This window comes from Dermacentor variabilis, chromosome 5, assembly GCF_050947875.1.
Source record: "Dermacentor variabilis isolate Ectoservices chromosome 5, ASM5094787v1, whole genome shotgun sequence".
Taxonomy (NCBI): domain Eukaryota; kingdom Metazoa; phylum Arthropoda; class Arachnida; order Ixodida; family Ixodidae; genus Dermacentor; species Dermacentor variabilis.
Window position 1 is genome coordinate 185,924,335 of NC_134572.1, and position 21,705 is coordinate 185,946,039.

Below are 21,705 nucleotides of genomic sequence, written 5' to 3' on the forward strand. Positions count from 1 at the left end.
TGGCTCCGATGCGATGCCGCTCATCATGCCAAAAAAGGCAAAGTTAATTAAGACAGAATATAACGTACAGCTAGAAGGACAAGTACTGCGAGAGACGACATACACAGCGCTGACATCCAACAATATTTTATTGCGTTGCCACATCATGTGTATATATACAAGGGGGGCATGCGCAGGAAATGAAAGGCAGTCACAAGGGGTGTTCTAACAGCAGGTCGCTGTACTAGGAACATCGTCACCTGAAAAAAAAAAGAACACTACCATTTCTATCTGTTTAGATACGTGACTTCACTAGGGGTCAGCGCGATAGAGGGGGCACTAACGCACATACTACCCAGTTTTCTGATGAAATCAGCTTCCACAATTTCCCGGGTGAACTGTTAGCTGTGTGTCGCTAAAACTTCCGTATCTTCAAAGAGTGGCACGCAGCCGCAGTCTCGGCAAGACACAGCGAGACACTTGTTGGAAGTCAGTTCTGTGTAAGTCGTCTTTCGCAGTCCTTCTCCTTCGCGCTGTACGCGATTTTTTATCATGAATTACCAACTAGCGCAAACAACCACCCTAATTAAGATAAAGGTAATTCAGGCACTCGAGCCCTGTTCTTTCGGTGGGAGTCGAACCATCGAGCTTACGTTGAAGTCGAACCCACTACCACTGGTGTTAAGGCAAAGTTAATTAAGGCACAATTCATTAATGCAGAATTAAGGCACTCGAACCCACGACCTTCTCTTAGGAGTCACACCCTCACTTGCCAGCGACAGCGGCACTAAGGAAACTAGTCTCAAAGCCTGTTTTTGCTACGTTGCACAATATTGCCGCTCGGCGGGCTTTTGTGACAAGTGTCATCGCTACTTTTCAAGCCATTCCCGACGTTGGAAACAGGCGCAGGCTCTGGTGCTTACGCAACGGTCATGCGGAAAGTACCACCGTGACGAATGAACGCGTATAAGGACCTGCGGAGCTGACATCAGGAAAAAAAAAATACGAAGTTTTACGTGCCGAAACCACGATATAATTTTGAGGCACGCCTTAGTGGGGGACTCCGGAAATTTGAACCATCTGGGGTTCTGTAACGTGCGGCTAAATGTAAGTAGGCCGTTGTTTTTCGCTGGCATCTGGTTCACTTAGCAACGACAGCGGCATCGAGATAACTGAGCTGAAAGGCTATTTTTGCTAGGTTGCATCCTCATATTTATATTTACTTATTTATTTATTTATCCATTTTATATTCATTTTGTATTATATTTATATATATACATACATGCATATATATATATATATTTATATATATACATACATGCATATATATATATATATATATATATATATATATATATATATATATATATATATACAAGCTCCTATATTTTATAAGCTCATATTTTATATTTTTGATGTGATCGTGTCTTGCTGCTGTTGCTGCGAAAATACTGTTTAACGATGCCTAGCGAGCTCCAGAAGCTGCGCGATGAACTCCGCAAAAAGTTCAAGAAGGACACTGCGGCGATGCGCAGTGCTGCTAGGAGTGTCTTGCGTAAATAATACGGAGAGCTGAACACAGGCGCCGAATACTGCAGTCGGCAGTAGGATTTTCAGACAGCTGGCCTTGTTTTCTTCTTAAACATCAATGTAGTAACAGCGTAATCCTTCGGCATTTTCGATGTAGGTTAATTGAACTGGACTGAACTTACATTCTCGAAATTACAGATCCAGTACGAGCGTATGATTCTTTTCTTGCGGCAGTGTATGAGCTAGCCTTTCCATACAATGTTCTTTGAAGGCCTCGGATAGCACGCCAGCCCTGCATGTACGGAGAATGTTTAGAACTGATGGACAAGCACAATAGTCTTTAAAATCAATTTTTGCGCAATAAATGCTCAGGTACACTTCTAACTTTCGAGAACTATAGAAATAAAGTTACTGATTTCTGTGGCACACAAAGAAAGACTATATGTACCAACTGACAACACGAATGTGAAGCGCAGTGACATAGTATGGAAAAATATTATTCATGCTCTGAACTGTAAACCATTGGCCAATGAGCAAATGGAAATCATTTAAACAAATTGTAAAGGAAGAACCAGTAAATTGCTTTAACGACTACTTTGTTTCGTTAGTTCATTAGCCTACGTTAACAAAAAATCTACGGTCGCGAACACACAACAGCGCATTTTTGCTTCCAACAGTTGCTGACGAAATTCGCACTCGTTTTCTGGCGCTAAAGAATTCTAAAGGACTTGCGCGGATTTCAAATGCGGCCACTAAAGTACACTTTTAATGAAATTAGTCCTATATTGTAGCGCATTTTCAGCTTGTATTGTACAAAGGGAGTTTTCCCCAAATGTATGCAAATTGCCGGTATTTCAGTTATTTGTAAAGGCGGAGACAAAAACAACCTAACTATAGGCCAATCTCTATACTGCCAGTTTTTTCCAAATGCTTCGAAAGACCCCTTTATAAAGAATTTTAAGGTTTTGCGATAAGTACAGTCTAATTAGCGAAAGACAACATGGCTTTAGGAAACACTTTTCAACTCAGACAACTCTTTTAACTCAGAAATAAAGAATATTGTATGCATTTGAGCGAAGAGACCTTGCCCTCGTTCTTTTCCCGATTTTCCAAAAGCATTTCACTGGGTAAAACATCAGACATTGCTCACCAATATTGATATTTATGGATTCCGTAGGATGTTTCAACAATTAACTAGGTCCTACATTGAGCATCGTTCTGAGAAAGTCGTAATAAAGAATAATGCGTCACATATTAGGCCAATATTCGCAGGTGTGCCACAGGGTAGCATTTTGGGGCCGTTTTGTTTACTCTCTATATGATGATAATGTCTGCATTGAGACAATCACACCTTTGTGATGTATGCAGATGACAACACTTCATTATTTGGTGCTCCAGCACTTTCCCAATTTGTACCTCGGGCTACGAAGTACTTGGGGTTACTTTATGAATGGTCTGTAACAAATTGTTTACCGATACATTTTGACACAAAGCTGTTCTTTTGTGAGCACGTAACAAACTTCCCTGTGATCGCAGTATCGTTCTCAGACCTGGCACTTTTGTTGTTCAGGCACACGCAGAGCCCTATCTGAAAAACGTTGCGGTAATACTTGAAGAAATATGATCCTGGAATCTTCAAGTAGAGTTGGTTACACAAAAACTATCAAATGTTCTGGTGGCGCACTGTTGAGGTTGCGATACATACATACATACATACATACATACATACATACATACATACATACATACATACATACATACATACATACATACATACAACCAATTCAATTCAATCTTTATTTTTCGAGAAATAGTAGGTCCTGGAAAGGGTCAAGAGCTAAAACCTGTCTCGACAGCTTGACTAGGCCCATGACCCCCTCTACAAGGCAGTACTGATGTACAGCAACAGGTAGTGTCCATGACATCAAGAAATGCGAACAACAATGAATTATACAGTAGCATAAGGGCAATTAATTAATAAATCTACAGCACATGATTTGAAAATGTGTGTAATAACTTTATCTATAGTTGTGAACATATGACAATACAAACAAAAGAAGTTTAAAACACCAGAATGTAAGGAAAAATAGAATACATACGTGTTCATGTGAAACAGTACTTGCAAAACGGAAGGCAAACATACATAGCCATTCATTCTTTGGATACACAATCATTCTCAGTCCTTTTACGCGATAACTGATTGCACATTTATGCTCATTTAGAATAAATGGCGGATTATGCTGTAATGACTGAACTTTATAATTATTTCGAAATTTCGGTTGAAGCCAAACATCATCGTTACGTGTGGATAGTGTAATATGTCTTTTTCTTAGAGATGCTAGATTCATTAGAAAATCTTGGAAAGCTACAGTGGAAAAGTAAAAGGAGCGGAGCAAGCGATATGGATACATATATTCCGCCCTAATTATATTGTAGCTTATAAAAGCACTTCGCGTGGGAGACTGGTAATCAAGGTTTGCAATATGTCGCATGATCCTCTTTTGAAGTACACCTATCTTTGCAACGTTTCTTTTTGTCGTTGTAGCCCATACTAGACCACAGTAGTTAATATATGAAGCAAACAGTGCATGATAAATTTGGATTTTAGCCTGTGTTGGAAGAAGATGTCGGCAACGAGATAAGATTCCTGTCACTGCGGCTAGTTTTCCACAAACATCTTTTATGTGTTTATCCTAACTTAAGTTTGAAGAAAACGTAACCCCGACAATTTTGTGTTAATTCACCACTTGAACTTCTTGGTCTTGGCATCTGACGGCATGGCATGTTTTGACTATCTTATTTTTAGCTCTAAATATTACTACTTTCTTCTTTGGATTTATTCTAATGCAATTTGAATTGGACCAGAGGTGCAATTTGTCAAGTATTTGATTACATTTGATAATTAGATCGTTTGCATTAGGACCCGAAATTAATATGCTGCTGTCGTCCGCATATATGATAAATTTTGCGGTTGTATCAATGCTCACAACATCATTAATATATATATTAAAAAGCAAAGGCCCTAACACGCTGCCTTGTGGTACACCGTTTTGCACTGGTAAAAAAAAGGATTGTTGATAATCTATAATACTGCCAGCTTCCTGTTTTGTAAGTAAGACTTTATTAGAGCCAGAGGTGTCCCGCGGATTCCACTAAGTGAAAGCTTGTAAATTAAAATATTATGATGGAGACAGTCAAACGCCTTACTAAAATCGACAAACAGGCCGAGAGTGCAAAGGTTGTCTTGAAAATTTTGCACAATGGTTTCTTTAATGTTTGGCAGGGCGGTTTCGGTTGATCGCCCTTTCCGCAAGCCGAATTGGGCGTCACATATAATATTTTTACAAAGGAAAAATTTAGACAAACGAGTAAATATCACCTTTTCTAATCCTTTGGAAAAGATAGGAATGACAGAGACTGGCGTACAATTGCTTGTGTCGCTTCTATCACCGCCCTTGAATAAGACGGTCACCCTACTTTTCTTCATTTCAACAGGATAGACGCCAGTTTCTAGAATCAGCTTAAAGATATGAGCAATCACAGGAGCTATGAATTCTATGACATACTTAACTGGTTTTATTTGAAGGTTATCTATGTCTAAGGCCTTGCAATTGTTTAAGTTCATGAATGTCCTGTAAACCTCTAATTCGTCGGTAGGCTCAAGGAAAACATTGTCGGCGCATGTGTTCATCGGCGTTTCTGAATTCGGTATCTGATTTACTGGGATGCCTATGTTCATGAAATGACTATTGAAATGGTCAGCAAGTGCTTTCCCCGATAGCTCACTTCCTTTATGGTTTATTCTTCCTACTGACGCGTTCTTTCTGCCGCGGCCCATAACGTCATTTATCAATTTCCAAACTACATTGGGCTGTTTCCTTGCAAATTCAGAAAATACTTGCTGATAATGTGTTCGCTTGGCGCGTCTAAGCTCACCGTTCAGTTTGTTTCGTGCGCTTTTGAACCTAATAAAAATTTCTGGCGACCGAGTACGTAGAAAAGCGTGGTGAAGCTTATTCTTGTTCTTTATCATTTTAATATGTGCGGGTGCGATCCACGGTTTTATGAGTTTTTTAGTGTTTAATTTCTTTGAAAGGAAAATGTGAAGCGTATATTGTCATGAATTCGGAAATAAACTTTGTGTACGCAACATTGGCGTCTTTTATCCTGTATAAGTGGACCAATTGTGAATAATAAGGCTGTACTTGAATGTTTCCAGAGCGCTATTTGATATATATTGAGCATAAATTGGCGTTTCAGGACGCTTGCAATTTTTCGGATCTGTGTAATAGAACATATACACAGGACAGTGATCGCTAACATCGGAGGTAATGGTACCAGCTTGATTGAAGATAGTTTCAATATTGGTGATGAGGAGACCAATACAGGATAAAGTAATCTGCGTAACACGTGTAGGTGTGTTGATTAAATTCATGAAACCAGTCGACTGAACGGTAATAAGAAAACGGGTTAAGGTGCTACCCCTGCGACATCTATATTGAAATCTCCTCCGCAGATGAGGCGAAAATTATTTGCGCTAACGTAGTCTAAAAATGTTTCAACGAAGTCTATGAAACTTGAACTAATGCCATTCGGAGGCCGGTATACTACCGTTATTATTTCCAAGTTGCATTTCAAGGTTAACATCTCATAATCACTCGTTGAAATGCACAACTCCGGAAAAGGAACGCAATGGCGCTGTGTTTCAATGTATGCGGCAACACCGCTACCGCGCCTGTTCGGCCGGTTAATGAAATAATTGCTGTATCCATTTAGCCATAGTGCGTTGTTATCGCTATTGAACCATGTTTCGGTTGGCATAATAATACTAAAATGAAAAGTAAATTCGCAGAGCAGTTCTGTTATCTGGTTTTCTTTATTATTCGGAGCGAGCATTGATATGTAAATTGAACTAAGAGGCTGGTGTGGAAGCTAAACGCGAGAGGGTAAAATGAAATCGTAATATTCCATTTTGACCGTTTATGACGTATCGACGTATCAAATAGCGGGTTCGGGGCCCGCCTAGGCCGAGGCCGCTTCGCCAGATAAAGGAGCACCAGTAGGACCGGGCCTATCTTTGCAAGGTCCCCTTCACAACATATATATGTAACTTCAGATTCATAAGCCCGCCTTGCAATGATCTTGCCATTGCTTGTCCAAACTGACTTCCATTTATAGTTATGCTTCCTTTTCACTGCCATTCCTAGCGGTTTTTTCTGTGCTGGACAAAGGGGTTCGTTCACATATACCGGTGATTCTTCCTCTAGTCCTATGTCTTTGTTAGTGAGCCGTGTCTTCTTTGCTTTCCTGAGAGCAGCATCACGCTTTGTTCTTGACTTAAGTTGAACCACTATGTTTGTTATGGCAGGCTTCCGGGTGGGAACACGATGACATGTTTAGATGTCAGATTCAGTGATAGGTTCTTTGATGGCGTTTCCAATCTCGGACAAAATGGCCACAACGTTTTCGCTCTCCTTCTCGACGACCCCAAAAATCTTAAGATTTGCTTTCCGTGAGTATTACTCTGAATGAACAACTCGCTTTTCTAGGTCTGAGGCAGTAATTTCAAGAGTAGAGCATTTAGCCTTAAGCAAATCATTTTCACTTGCTTGTTCTGTGCTTTTTGGTCCTGCAGTTCTTTCTTCATATCGCGGAATACAGCATAAGCGTTCTCAAGACTCTGAGTAAGATTACGTTGTTCAAGGCGTAATTCCCTGATTTCATTCCGAAGTTATCTTTCCATCAATTCCTTGAATGTCTTTAGTTCTTGTTTGAGCTCTTATTTTAGCCTAGCAAAATCGTCTTTCATTTTAGCCAAATCTTTCGACATGCTTCGCAAGACAACCAACAAAGTAAGCACTACAATTTGACAACTTGGCAGTAGCGGCGACTGACACAGAGAAAAAAAAAGTTACGTGTGTACCGTACTAACCTGCAGCAAAAAAAAGCAGCAGGCGCTCACATGATGCTCTGTTGTCACCACCACTGCCAAGTGAGCCGGCCAGTGAAACGATATCTTCTTTTAAGCCAGCTGCTCGTCAAAATGCCGCGGATCTTTGCACAGATACGCCTCCTGGTGGTGACGCCTCTTGGTGATGACATTGCTCGGATACGGCGCGTGGGAGCCGTACCGGTAAAGGCCGTCTGATGCAGCTGCGCGGATCGGTGATCTGCAGCAAAAAAAAAAAAAAGAAAGAAAGAAACAGCAGGCGCTTAGATGATGCTCTGTTGTCGCCACCACTGCCAAGTGTGGTCGCCACCACTATCAAGGAAAAGTTCTGTAGGTTCGGTACATAGGTAGTTGAAGGAACGAAGGAGCACACTCACGAATATTGCATTTTTACTGTTTTAACGTTTCGGCCATGGCACGGCCTTCGTAAGAATAAACACAGATTCAAGTGCGCGCCCGCTTTTATGGGCATGCGCACGTGGACACAATCAGCATACATGCACGTGTACACTTGAAAATAATAAGAGAAAAGTTCAGCAGCAAGTATAACTTAAGCACGATAAATGATATGTATCAAATATGATTATGGCATCCCGATGATTGTGCATGAAGTTACAGAATGATATCAATTGTGACATGGCAAAACTAGGAACAAATTGATTTGGCATGGTTTGTCAATTCTCTACAAGAACATACACATCAAGATATGGCAGAAAGGCACGACATTTTTCCTATGCCCTCTTTGATACCGGATGACACAGTGTTAGAATCTCAAAATGCTGCCCCGATTAGCGACTTAGGTTTACCGTTGCAATTTGTGCCCCCGTCAACCGAAACCCTCATCCTTCACGTCGGCAGCAATGACGTCCCGATGTGTTCCGGCACGACAGCTTTTGCGAAGTATCGTCAAATGCTAGACTTTATAACAAAGCAGCGTCCTGAGATACGTCGGATATATTCCAGCCTGGTCCTACCACGATCCCGCAATCGACGCCGTGGTAGCCAAGACCAGGCGTTCGTGCTACGGTGCAACAAGTCTGCGGGATTTTTTAAGGAGCTACTTCGCGGTTTTGCCGGCGTTAAAAACTCCTATTCCACGTAGAGCATGGATTCAAATGGCTTCGCCCATCTCGCGTCTTCGCAGGCGACGGCATTCATCCGAGCTTTGAGGGCTACGCGCTACTAGCCTGTCACTACAGACAGTAATGCTTCAAGGATCCACAAGATGCATCATCATCTTGGGAAAACTGCACAAGCAGTAAAACGCCGTCTCGCACTCCTGGAACCGCAACAATTCAACTTCAACTTGACAAGCTTTCTTCATCTGACAAAGTGGCAATGCACGCAACAGTACCAGTAACGCGCAGCCAAGGCAGTAAAAACCAGTCAGGAAGGAGCCACACAATTGTGGCATTGGCAACCAAGGCGGCTACAAGTGATGCCATGAAAAGCAAGACATCGGTGAGCGAGGCATCCGCAAACAAGACATCAAGAGGCAAGGCAGCGACAAAGAAGACTTCAAGTAGCAAGGCACCGAGAAACAGTGAACCTACACCAAACGCACCAATAGATCGAACGAAAAGCAGCAAATCGAGGAGGACGACAACAGACAACAGAACGACTTGAAGTGATGCTGTGGACAATCCAGTGACTCGCAAGGCAATAGCCAGCCCATCGGCAACTTCACCGATCGCTGTGCCACGTCGCCTCAGCTAAGGTACGGGCTCAGAAGCACACGGTCTGATACAGCCAATGGAACCAATTCACTAACAACATCTTGCCGGGGTAAGACGCCCTTTGGGGACGCCTCTGTGCATTTTTTAAAGATTAGAAAGGTAACTCAAAAACCCATTAGTGTAACCTTCATGCTTCCACTTTAAATATATACATTGCTACACCTACTGTGCCTAAAGGTTAACGCCTCATTTTAAGACCTGCCACGTCTGAAATGTCCCATAGCAACTTGTCGAGGTGGGATAACACTCTCGAACAAGCTTCACTAGACTTAACGCGTATTGTTATTATGAGCCATCATCGAAGCAGTTAACAAACAAAGAGAGGCAATTTTGCGACTCATAACTTCACTACCAAAGAGAGGGCATTGCTGGATAATTACGGGGAAGATAAAACGTGCGAACTTAACCAGAAGAAATATACGAAGTTGATACGTGACAAGGTCTGCACTAGTGTGAGCACCTCTGCACATGCAACGATTTCGACACATTCGCGCTCCGCAGAAACGGAAAATATAGTGAATATTTCTTGTAGCACGTTATCGAGAAGAATTTAATGTCACATCACGGGGTTTGAACTTTTGTCCCGCAACTGGCGGATACAATGAATTTCAGCTAATCAATGACTTGCACAATTTTGAAAGGAACATGAGGTTACGCGAGTACTTCCACGATCGGTGCACCTCTAACAAGACATCTTTATTTTCGACTAAGCACTGCACTCCTCCAAGAGATAAATGCCTCGAGCTATACATCAGAGCTGTGCAGCGAGATGTACTTTAAGCATAAAAAATGCAATTACCATTCCGTCGGAACCTTAGCCCTAAAGAAACGGATGCAATTGAAACATTGGCTAACCGTGACGACATCATCACTATACCTGCTGATAAAGGTGGTGCAGTCGTCATTATGGACAAAGCCAGTTACCTAAGTGAGGCTCATAGACAACTTAATGATCAGTCATTCTACAGGCACCTGAGTTACGACCCGACCAAACAGTTCAAAACCAGGGTAAAGGAAACTTTAGACAATCTCGCGAAAGAAAACAAGATTGAAAAATCTGTAGTTAATCATCAGTCCCCCTTAGCCGGGTAGCTGGTAGATTTTACCTCCTTCCTAAAATCCATAAATAAAACAACCCAGGGCGACCAATAGTTTCAGGAATAGGTACCGTCATAGAGAATTTGTCCCGCTATGTAGCTAACCTTATGAGTTCAGTTCCTCATAAATTTTCTTCTTATATCAAAGATACTAACCACTTCCTGTCTGATATCGCTGGCTTGCGTGTTCCAAGCGATGCTCTTCTAGTTAAACTAGCAATGGCATCGCTGTGCACGAACATTCCCCATACAGATGGGATTCAATCTGTACTCCGGCATATATCGACTCTGTAGATGACAAAACCATCGACGATTCTACCCTTGACATAATTATAACACTAATCCTTGAACTTAACAACTTTGAATTCAACGACGAACATTATGTTCAAACTAGGGGTACCTCCATGTACACAAATATAGGTCCCAATTATGCTAACATCTTTATGGGCATTCTAGAAAAGAATTTCCTCGCTACTTGTGACGTCAAACCATCCTATTACAAACACTTCATCGATGACATTTTCTTAATTTGGCACCATGGTGAAGTTGCATTACTTTCCTTCATTACTGACTTTAACAACGCCGCACCGTCAATTTCGTTTTCCTATTCATCACTCAGCATAAACTTCCTTGACGTCTCGGTATCTCTGTGCAATGGGAACTTAACGACAAATCTTTACAGAAAGCCCACTGACCCACCAGCGATATCTGTTTTTCAAAAGCAGCCATGTCAAACATTGCAAAACGAGCATTCCCTACAGCCAAGCTATCTGGTTCAAAATAATTTGTTCGGACGACAGTGAAGTCACTCGCAACTGTGACCAGCTTCGTAACGCACTAATCGCACAGAAATACCCTTCACAAATAATTGAACTGCAGAAGGGCAGCGGATTGGGCGAGTTGGTGTTGCATGGTAACAATAAAATTCAAACAGCGCTAAACGAACGGGACCAGAATGAGGAGAAGACAAACACGGCGCTGAAAAATTCAGCGCCGTGTTTGTCTCCTCCTCATTCTGGTCCCGTTCGTTTAGCGCTGTTTGAAATAATTGAGGATGCCCTTAAACGGGCGGCCGACTGTCTTGACCGGAAAGAACTGATCTGCACGGAGAAGCGATCAGAGCCAATTTCACGAACTAACCTTATCCTAACACACTCTGCATCTATTCCTAACGTGTCGCAGACTCTCAGGAAGCATTATAACTTACTGACACAGAGCGACCGTCTCAAAAACATTTTCACAGAATCGCCAAGAGTGGTCTATCGTCGCTCTAGGAATCTGCGTGATCTAGTAACCTCTTCTAAGACTAAAGCGATTGCTCCTGCTGGTTGTCATCCCTGCAATAAGCTCCGTTATAAAGTTTGTACACACATGACCAGATCGAAGACTGCTAGAAGCACAGCATCCAATTTTTCTGTTAAAATCAATGGTGACTTCCCTTGCGACAGTACTAACATCATCTAGATGCTTGAATGTTCAGTGTGTCATATGCAGTATATCGGTCAGACCACAACATCTTTTCGTATCAGATTCAACAGCCACAAAGCCTACGTTAACAGCTTGCCGCATCTTCCATTATCTAAACATGTTCGAGTGCCAGGTCATAGGTTTGAGAGCGTCAATGTAACAGTAATGCAATCAGGTTTCAAATCGCACCATAATAGAGATATACGATAATGCTTTCTCATTCATAAATTTAACGCTGTGTCATCCGGTATCAACGAGAGCGTAGGAAAGATGTCGTGGCTGTCTGTCATGTCTTGATGTGTATGTTCTTGTACAGAATTGAAAAACCATGCCAAATCAATTTGTTCCTAGTTTTGCCACGTCGCCATTGATATCTCTGTAACTTGATGTACAATCATCGTGATACCATAATATTTCATACATATCATTCATCGTGCTTAAGTTATACTTACGGCTGCACTTTTACTGTTACTATTTGCATGTGAACACGTGCATGTACTGTTGATTATGCCCACGTGCGCATGCCCATAAAAGCGGGTCCGCACTTGTAACTGCGTTTATTCTGACGAAGGCCATGCCATGGCCGAAACTTTAAAACATCAAAAATGCAAGTTTCGTAAGTGTGCTGCTTCGTTTCTACAACTGTATATATATATATATATATATATATATATATATATATATATATATATATATATATATATATATATATGGGGGGTTTCTTCAAAGTTCCGCATGCAGCACCCGAGGTAACATACGCAGGAAAGAGACCACGAACTTTTAGGAAGACTTAATTACTGAACGTTTTCGGCTGGTGGGCCAGCCTTCGCCAGAGTACAGTGTACTATGACGAAGTGCGCTGTACAGTGTACAGTGTACTTTGACGAACGAAAACTGGTCGACCAACCGAAAACGTTCAGTAAATAAGTCTTCCTAAAAGTTCGTCGTCTCTTTCCTGCGTATATATGCGGTATAATATATATATATATATATATATACGGCATGAGCCGGGCAAGGAGGAGAGGACGAAGACGTTAGCTAGTGCAGTCTCGGAACGCCATCTTGACTTCTGCATCAATCTCGTCCCTTAAATCAAGCCGGTTCAACATTAACCGTAACAGTTTTGTGGTGGAGGTGCGGGTTACTTCGACCAAAACGACGGAGCTGCTGCAGCAAGTGCCACGCCGGAGCCGACGCCTGGCTCGACTGCCTCCAACACAACTTGAGATCCAGATGTCCCACAGCGGCGACCAACAACCTTCTATGGCTGCTGCAGTGCGAAAAACTGGCGCCTGGGTGCATCACATGGAGCCCCGCCCTTTCTCAGGAAAATTCGGTAAGGACGCGGAGGAATGGCTCACCCACTACAAGTGTGTGAGCAAGTAAAACGGCTGGAACTCCACGGCTCAGCTCGACAATGTCGTTCTGTTCCTCACAGACACGGCGCTGGTGTGATTCGAGAACCATGAAGATACCTTCACAACGTGGGACAGCTTCGTTACTCACCTCACAGAGTGCTTTGGCGATGCCACCTCGAAAAGGAAGCGGGCGGAGCAGACATTGCATCAGCGTGCTCAAGTCCCAGGTGAGACCTGTACTACGTACATAGAGGCGATCCTGAAGCTTTGCAAAACGGTCAATCCTCGAATGTCCGAAAAGGACAAGGTTGGACACCTTCTCAAAGGCATAGCCGAGGATGTTTACAATTATTTAATCGGAAAGGAGAGTCTCGCCTCGGTCGCCGACCTCATCAAGCATTGCCGCACATTTGAGGCCTTGAAGCTGCGCCGTATCACGCCAAAGTTCGGCAGGTTAGAAAATGTTGACGAAAACGACCACTACAGTTTTTAATTTGACCTTGCGGCAACTATAAGGCAAATTGTCCGCGAAGAACTTAATAATAATGCCTTTATTTCCATCCCAAGGATGAGGGAGGGGGAGAGAAAAAGCTAGATATCCAGCTTGACGGGCTCTCGCCTCCCCGATACAATACATGATGTTTAGAAAAAAAGGCAAACAGTACAAGCATGTGAGTACAGACAAAATATCACAATATCACAAATGACAATTTTTACAAAAATGTACAATTCCAAAAAAAAAAAAAAAAAACAAAGCGATGTGCATTCAAACAGAAAGTGCTGCCCTTCCACTTATAAGTGAAACAAAATGACGCAAATCTTTTGACCGGGTGCGTTGGAGATTTAAATTGTAATGTTGGCACAGGTTTAAGAGATGTGGAAGAGTGTTTCTGAGCATATGTTGTCCGTAACCTGTTCTGGATGAATGTATGTGCCAAATGTCGGTGTTTCTAGTTGCGTAAGCGAAATTTCTTTTCTGCAGTGATGCCAGTTGTGCAATGAACGAGACGTTATTTTTGACCTCGGTAATGTATTTAGTGATTAGGCGGTATGCGTACAGATCATGAATCGGCATTATGTTGTCTTTCATAAAGAGCGGTGTAGATGGGTGGTCATATGCTACATTGTATATTATTCTGAGCATTCTTTTCTGCTGAACGTGTAATTTTCGTAAATTCGCGAAGGATGTTTCCCCCCAGACCAAATGACAGTAATTTAGATGCGAACAGAACAATGAATTGTGAAGGAGCAATTTCACTTTTATAGGGAGGATGTCCTTATGAGTGTAAATCGATCCGATGACACGTGACAGTTTAGATGCTACGTAATTTGTGTGGTCATCCCACGTCATTTTCTCATTGAAAAGTACACCTAGTACTTTAAAGGAATTTACTATCTCTATTTTAAAATTATTAAGAATGATATCATCTTATATTATCATATATATATTAAGAATATATCATAACTTGAACGACACACCAAACGGGCGGATGCCGAACAGCTTGGTTGCGTTTCCAACCAACCTCAAGAACATGCATCTGCTGTGTCCGCATGTCTGCCATGCCAGGCGTTGCAGACTGTCGAGTCAATCAGCTGCGACAGCACCGACGTACCTTTCCCGACGACATGACGCACGATCAACAAACTCGTCGAGCTACCACCACGAATCGGAATTCGGAGGATCGCGTTTATTATTCGCAGCGTCCCAGGGTTGACCTCGAGGCTTACAACGTCGGTCGCACATCGCCTGTGTGTTACAGCTGTGGCGCCTCAGGACACATTGCTCGGTTTTGTCGCCGGCGCCGACAGACAACATATGGCCCACCACTAACTTGGCCTAATTTTGAACGTGACAGTTTTGACGACCCTTGGCCGACAGAGCCTGATACTGCAAACACCACAGGCGCGCCACCCCCGAATACCTGCCGTCAATATAGTAGAAGGAGTGGCTCGCCAGCTTCAGACCGCTGCCTGACGCCCCCAACCAGTCGCCAACGCCGTTCACCGTCACCACGGCGATGTGCTACGTCACCACCGCCGTCGGGAAACTAGCCGGCGCGGCCAATTGAGGTAAGGTCGCAGGACAGTCTGCGTCTATGCGAAATACTCCTCTGCCTATTATGATGGTGAAGAACAAAGTACGTGAGTTAATTGATAGTATACCTGCAACAGCATTAGTGGATACTGGTGCTACCGTTCATGAGTCTGACTTTCAAAGAGAGGCTGGGTCGGGAAGTTATGTTACAGTGAAGTGATGGTGCGACATTTCGTGGTTTCAGTGGAGAGTGCCTAGTTCCCCTTGGTATTTCTGTTGCAAGTGCTTTATTCGGAGGAGAAGATCTTAAAACAGAATTTCTCGCACTACCGCGGTGCACTCATGATGCGATTCTCGGGATTTACTTTCTTAAGGATGGTGGTGCATCAGTCAACTGTGGCACAGGCGAAATTACTTTGAATAGCGCGCTTCTAGCCACCCTTGCCGACATATCCTTACCAGTGAAAAACTATTGTGTTGTTTCGAAAGATTTGCTGCTGCCGCCTTGGTCGCTGTCACGTATCCCTGTCAATTTCGCTGCTGCCGATCTTTCATCGTTTGACGCGCAAGTCCAGCCACTTACGTCGTGCTGCGCAAAGAAAGATGTACCTGTACCACGCTCTTTCGTGAGAGTAGTGAATGGCGCCTCAAATTTGTGGGCTTTCAATTGTTCTTGCGTCCCTACTGTTCTCCCGCGTGATATGAAGCTCACTGAACTTGACCAGATTACTTACAGCTCCATTACAGTTCTAAGCAAGGAGGAGCAGTTTCATACTAGCGATCCCCACTGAAGGACTTCTGAAGAGCAGATCCTAAGGATGATCAACAAGGCGCTTCCCTCACATGAGCGCCACGCTTTCGCACAAGTTCTGTGGGAACATCTTTCTGTGTTCGATTTCACATAAGGCGACAAGCAGGCTTCACTCTCGCGTTCTCGTGCTCGCCACAGATTTGACACCGAATCTGCGCACCCCATTCGGCAAAAGCCTTACAGTGTTTCCTCAACAGAGAGGACAGTTATTTCGGAACAAGCGAAAGACATGCTGCGGAAAAGTGTTGTTCAAGAGTCCTCTAGTCCGTGGGCAGCACCAGTAATCTTAGTAAAGAAGAAGGATGGATCGTGGCGGTTTTGCGTTGATCACAGGAAACTGGATGCGATCACCGAAAAGGATGTGTATTCGCTTCCTAGAATTGATGATGTCATCTATTGTCTACATTCCGCTGCCGACTTTTCATCACTGGATTTGCGATCAGGGTATTGGCAGATACCCATGCACCCAGACGATAAGGATAAAACGGCCTTCGTGACACCAGACGGTCTTTATGAATTTAACGCTATGCCGTTCGGCCTTTGTAACGCACCAGCAACATTCGGACGATTCATGGATACTATCCTCCGAGGACTTAAATGGGAAATTTGTTTGTGCTACCTCGATGATGTGGTGATTTTTGGCAGTACATTCAGTGAGCGTAACAGCCGTCTCAGTCTTGTTCTAGATTGTGTGAAACAAGCCGGTTGATCCTAAATTCCAGGAAATGTCGTTTCGGGGAAACCGAGACGTTAGTACTTGGGCATCTGGTCGACAAAAACGGTGTGAGGCCATGTCCACGGAAGATTGAGGCAGTCAGCTCCTTCGAAGCACCGAAGTCAGTGCGGGAGTTGAAGAGTTTCTTGGGCCTGTTCTCGTATATTTTCGTCGCTTCGTCCCAAGATTCGCCGACGTGGTGCACCCCCTAACATGTCTTCTCCAAAAAGCCGTCCCTTTCAACTGGACATCGGCTTGTGAAGACGCGTTCCGCCAGCTAAAATTTTACTAACGTCAGGGCCCATATTGCGTCACTTCGATGCATCCGCACCTACGGAAGTGCACGCTGATTCCAGTTGCATCGGCATAGGTGCCGTACTAGTGCAACGTCATCAAGGAGCTGAACACGTTGGGGCTTATGCTAGTCGCTCTTTGACTAAGGCGGAACGCAATCACACGGTGACCGAGCAAGAATGCTTGACACAATGTTTTTGCTGTCCAGAAATTTTAGCCTTATATCTACGGACGCCCGTTCACTATCGTTATCGTTACCACGCGTTATGCTGGTTGGTGAATCTCCGTGACCCGAGTGGACGACTGGCACGTTGGGCTCGTTGAATGCAGGAGTACGACTTCGTTATTTCCTACAAGTCGCCACGCAGATGCGGACTGTCTTTCCCGCCTTCCTCTGACCACGACGGAGTGTGACGAATACAATTTTGATGACTGTTTTGCTCCCATTTCTTCTACATTCCCAGACTCGATGACTTTCAAGGCAGAGCAGGAAATGGTATTAGTTTGGAACCTCTATATGTAGCCGCATCGCGTCCTGGAGCCACCGGTCGATTTTGTGTCCGCGACGGCCTGCTTTACAAGACCAATTATTCGGCTGAAGGCACACGCTTCCTTCTGGTGGTGCCGCATATTCTGCGAACGGACATACTGAGAGCCATGCACGACGATGTGACCTCTTGCCATCTAGGATTCATCAGAACTTTGAACCGGACACAGGAGCGTTTTTACTGGCCCAGAACGAGGGACACAGTCAAGCACTACGTCGCCAGTTGCGAACAATGTCAACGCTAAAAGCGCCCTGCGATCGCTCCGCCAGGTCTTCTCCAACCTCTGCCACCGCCTCGCCTGCCATTTGAGCAAGTGGGTATCGATCTTCTGGGCCCATTTCCCTGATCATCTAACGACAACCGATGGGTGATCGTATGTGTCGGCCATCTGACCCGTTACGCGGAAACGGCGGCCGTACCATCTTCAACAGCTGCGTCCTGCCCAACGTTTTTGCTTCGATTTATTATTCTGCGACATGGTCCTCCACGTGTCATCATTAGCGATCGCGGTCGTCAGTTCATTGCGGACGCCGTTGAAGCACTGCTTCGTCTCTGAAGTTCGCAGTTCCGTCATTCAACGCCTTACCACCCTCAGACGAATGGGCTTGTAGAACGTACGAACTGAACTCTAACTAACATGCTGGCCATGTACGCATCTTCCGATCACAAGGACTGGGATGACGTACTCCCCTTCATCACCTATGCTTATAATACTGCAAAGCATGAGACGACCGATTACAATCCTTTTTATCTCCTTTACGCACGTTCACCGCTAAGCTCCACTGACACTATACTACCGTTTGACTTTCACAGCAAGTACTCTGTTGCCAAGAAGCTTTGTCTTGCCGAAGAAGCCCGGCGCATCGCTCGTCGTCATACTGTGGCATCGCAACACCAATCGAAAGAGCGCTATGACAGCCGACACCAGTCTGTCTCGTACGCTAAAGGAGACTTTGTGTGGTTGTGGACTCCGGAACGTAAACGTGGCTTATGCGAAAAGTTTTTACCCCAGTGCACGGGCCCCATTCGTCATTGTAGATCGCTTGAGTGACTTGACGTACGTGGTGGCCCGCTTGACGTCCGCTGGTGCAGCGTCGGGACGAAATCTTGATTTCACCATCAATCTCGTCCCTTAAATAAAGCCGGTTCAACACTAACCGTAAATATATATATATATATATATATATATATATATATATATCCGTGTGTGTTTGTGTGTGTGTGTGTGTGTGGCGCTGGCTAACACTCCCAGGGTTCAAACGGCACCGTGGTAGCTCATTTGGTAGAGCATCGCAAGCGTAATACGAAGACGTGGGATCACTGCCCACCTCGGGGAAGTCGCTTTTTCTTCTACTTTCTTTTCTATTAATTTATCCTTTCTTTAATTCACTTAGTAAGTACAAGTAATATACAAGTATATATATATATATATATATATATATATATATATATATATATATATATATATATATATATATATATATATATATATATATACAACCTTCGCATATCGCTTGTGGGTTCGGTTCCCACCTGCGGCAAGTTGTTTTTTCATCCACTTTAATTTCCATTAATTTACAGTTTCTTCGTTACATTTATTAAAGCACAAGTAATTTCCCCTATGTTGCCCTTGGTGTCAGTGTTTGTTGGCTTCTCCTGATATGACTAATAATAATCGGGCCCCTCGGTTAACCCCCTTTGTTCTCGTTTATATATATATATATATATATATATGGGTGTGTGTGGCGCGCTGGCGAACACTCCCAGGGTTCAAGTAGGATCAAGTAGGAAAGATAAATGCCAAAGAAAGTGGATGGGAAAACAGCACCGTAGTAGCTCATTTGGTAGAGCATCGCACGCGTAATACGAAGACGTGGGATCACTGCCCACCTCGGGGAAGTCGCTTTTTCTTCTACTTTCTTTTCTATTAATTTATCCTTTCTTTAATTCACTTAGTAAGTACAAGTAATATACAAGTACAAGTATATATATATATATATATATATATATATATATATATATATATATATATATATATATGATGCCCCAATATTTCTTACAAGATTTTGTATGATTCTTTGTTTAGATCCATATTAGGTATCGGTTTTTTGGTGTAGGGAACAAAACGTGTTCGCACGTAGAACTCCGTGTAATTCTGGAGAGTGCTGTTCGTCACATTATGAATATGACATTCGGGACCTACCCTGTGCAGGATTTTGAAGCACTTGACATAACTCCACTGCCAAATTTCGTCGAACACACATTGACTAATATACACAGGTCGTATGTCAAAGAAGTAAATGAATTTTTTTCAACCTAGGCAAAATCTACGGCGACAACAACACACTCATGACACACGGACTGCCACTGACTGGCTTTGACCGAGAGTTCGCACGGAATATGGCCGACGGAAACTATGACACACCTTGCCATGCCTATTAAATAAAGCCTATATTTAATCAAGAAAATATTGGTTCTGTTTGGTGTTATATATTTTGTCATGTTTCATTTATACCTCTTGTATATCCATAGCATAAGCAAATAACCTCTTGTATATTTTTCTTCTTTTTTAACGCGGTTCTTACTAGCTATCATTGGTTGGTAATAGCTGTATTGAATTGTCCGGCAGGTTGTTGGTGACCCGGGCTCAGGTCTCCCACGACGGCTCCTCGAGATCTTGCCTCAGCGCCGCCTCGCGGGCCTGCTCGACGGCCCAGAGTTGGTCGCCGAGGTCGGAGCTGCGCAGAGCGGCGGCCCACCTCAGCGATAGGGTCTCGTGGTTTAACTCGTTTGTGCGTTGGGTGCTACACTCCCATAGAATATGCATGAGTGTAGCTGTGTCCTGTCTGCATAACTTACATGTGTCTTCTTTGTGTACTTTAGGAAATATCCGTTTGAGGTGAAACGCGTTCGGGAAGGTATTTGTAGTTGGCGCAGGGCCACAACTTGTGCCCTGTTTAGGTCTTTGTGTGGTGGTGGGAATGTTCTTCTGGCTTGTTCGTACATTTTTGTGATGTCGTTGTGTCTGGTCAGTCTGGCTCGTTCGGCTCGGGGTTCTTCCCGAGAGGCCGGCCGGGCGTGGTCCCTCAGCTCTCGCGCTCTTAGATAGGCTACCTCGTTGAGGTTCGGGGTTGCCTGGTCGCCTGTGTTCACGTGGGCGGGGAACCTACGATTAGACTCGGGGGGTCCTTGGGGCGCGTCTTCTCTTAAGGATGTTGTTGGCTTTGGGCGAAACACGTCCTTTGGCAAAGCTTCTCACCGCCGCCTGGGAGTCCCTGAGGACGGTGTTGCAGTCCGGATTCGAGAGGGCGAGGGCAATGGCTACATCTTCGGCTTCCTCTGGACGTTGGGCTTCGACGCTACACGCGTTGTCGGTTTTGGAGTTGGCGTCTATTACTGCTACAGTGAAGCGTCGGCCATCGGGGTATCCTGCGGCGTCGACGAAGCGCGCGTTCGTTTCCCTGCCGTACGATCGGAGGAGGGCTTTGGCTCTTGCTAGTCCGCGACCTTTGTTGAAGTCCGGGTGGACATTCCGGGGGATGGCGGTAACGTGTACGGTTTCTCGGATTTCCTTGCGTATTCGCGCATTGTGTCCGTGTTGGTTGTGGTACGTGATGCTCAGTCGTTCGAGGATGTATCTTCTCGTGTCGGATTTTGAGTCTTTCGAGCTGAGATATGCGTTTTGCTTGGCCGATATCCTCGAACGTGTTGAGCAGTGTTTTGTCCATCTGCGCCCATTGTATACATTTGATTGGATCACATGTCACGTACACAAAGATTTTGTTTTTAGTGCATTTTATTGCCGCTAACGATTGTGTAAACTTCTATTTGCAAGCTGTATGTATAAAGCGGCTTGCTTTTTTCCATTTTGTAAATATGCTGCCTTCAAAATTCAAGTTTTTTTTGTAGCGGCCGCAGGCCCCTACTCAATTCTTTGTATAGGCTTTTTCTCTGCCCCTATAGACATCCGTGCAATGTTCACTAAATCTTGATTAGATTTCATTTCGTGGGAGTCCAACCCATAACCTCTGGTGGGAGAAAACAAGTAATAAGAAGCAAAAGTGCATTTTAATGGGAATGTCAAGTAATTTAATGAATACCTCTGGAGCGCGCAGCCTTTCGCCTTCACCATCTTTGGCGTCGCTAAATTGACCGTCAATAATTCTCAGTCAAAGTTGTTTCAAC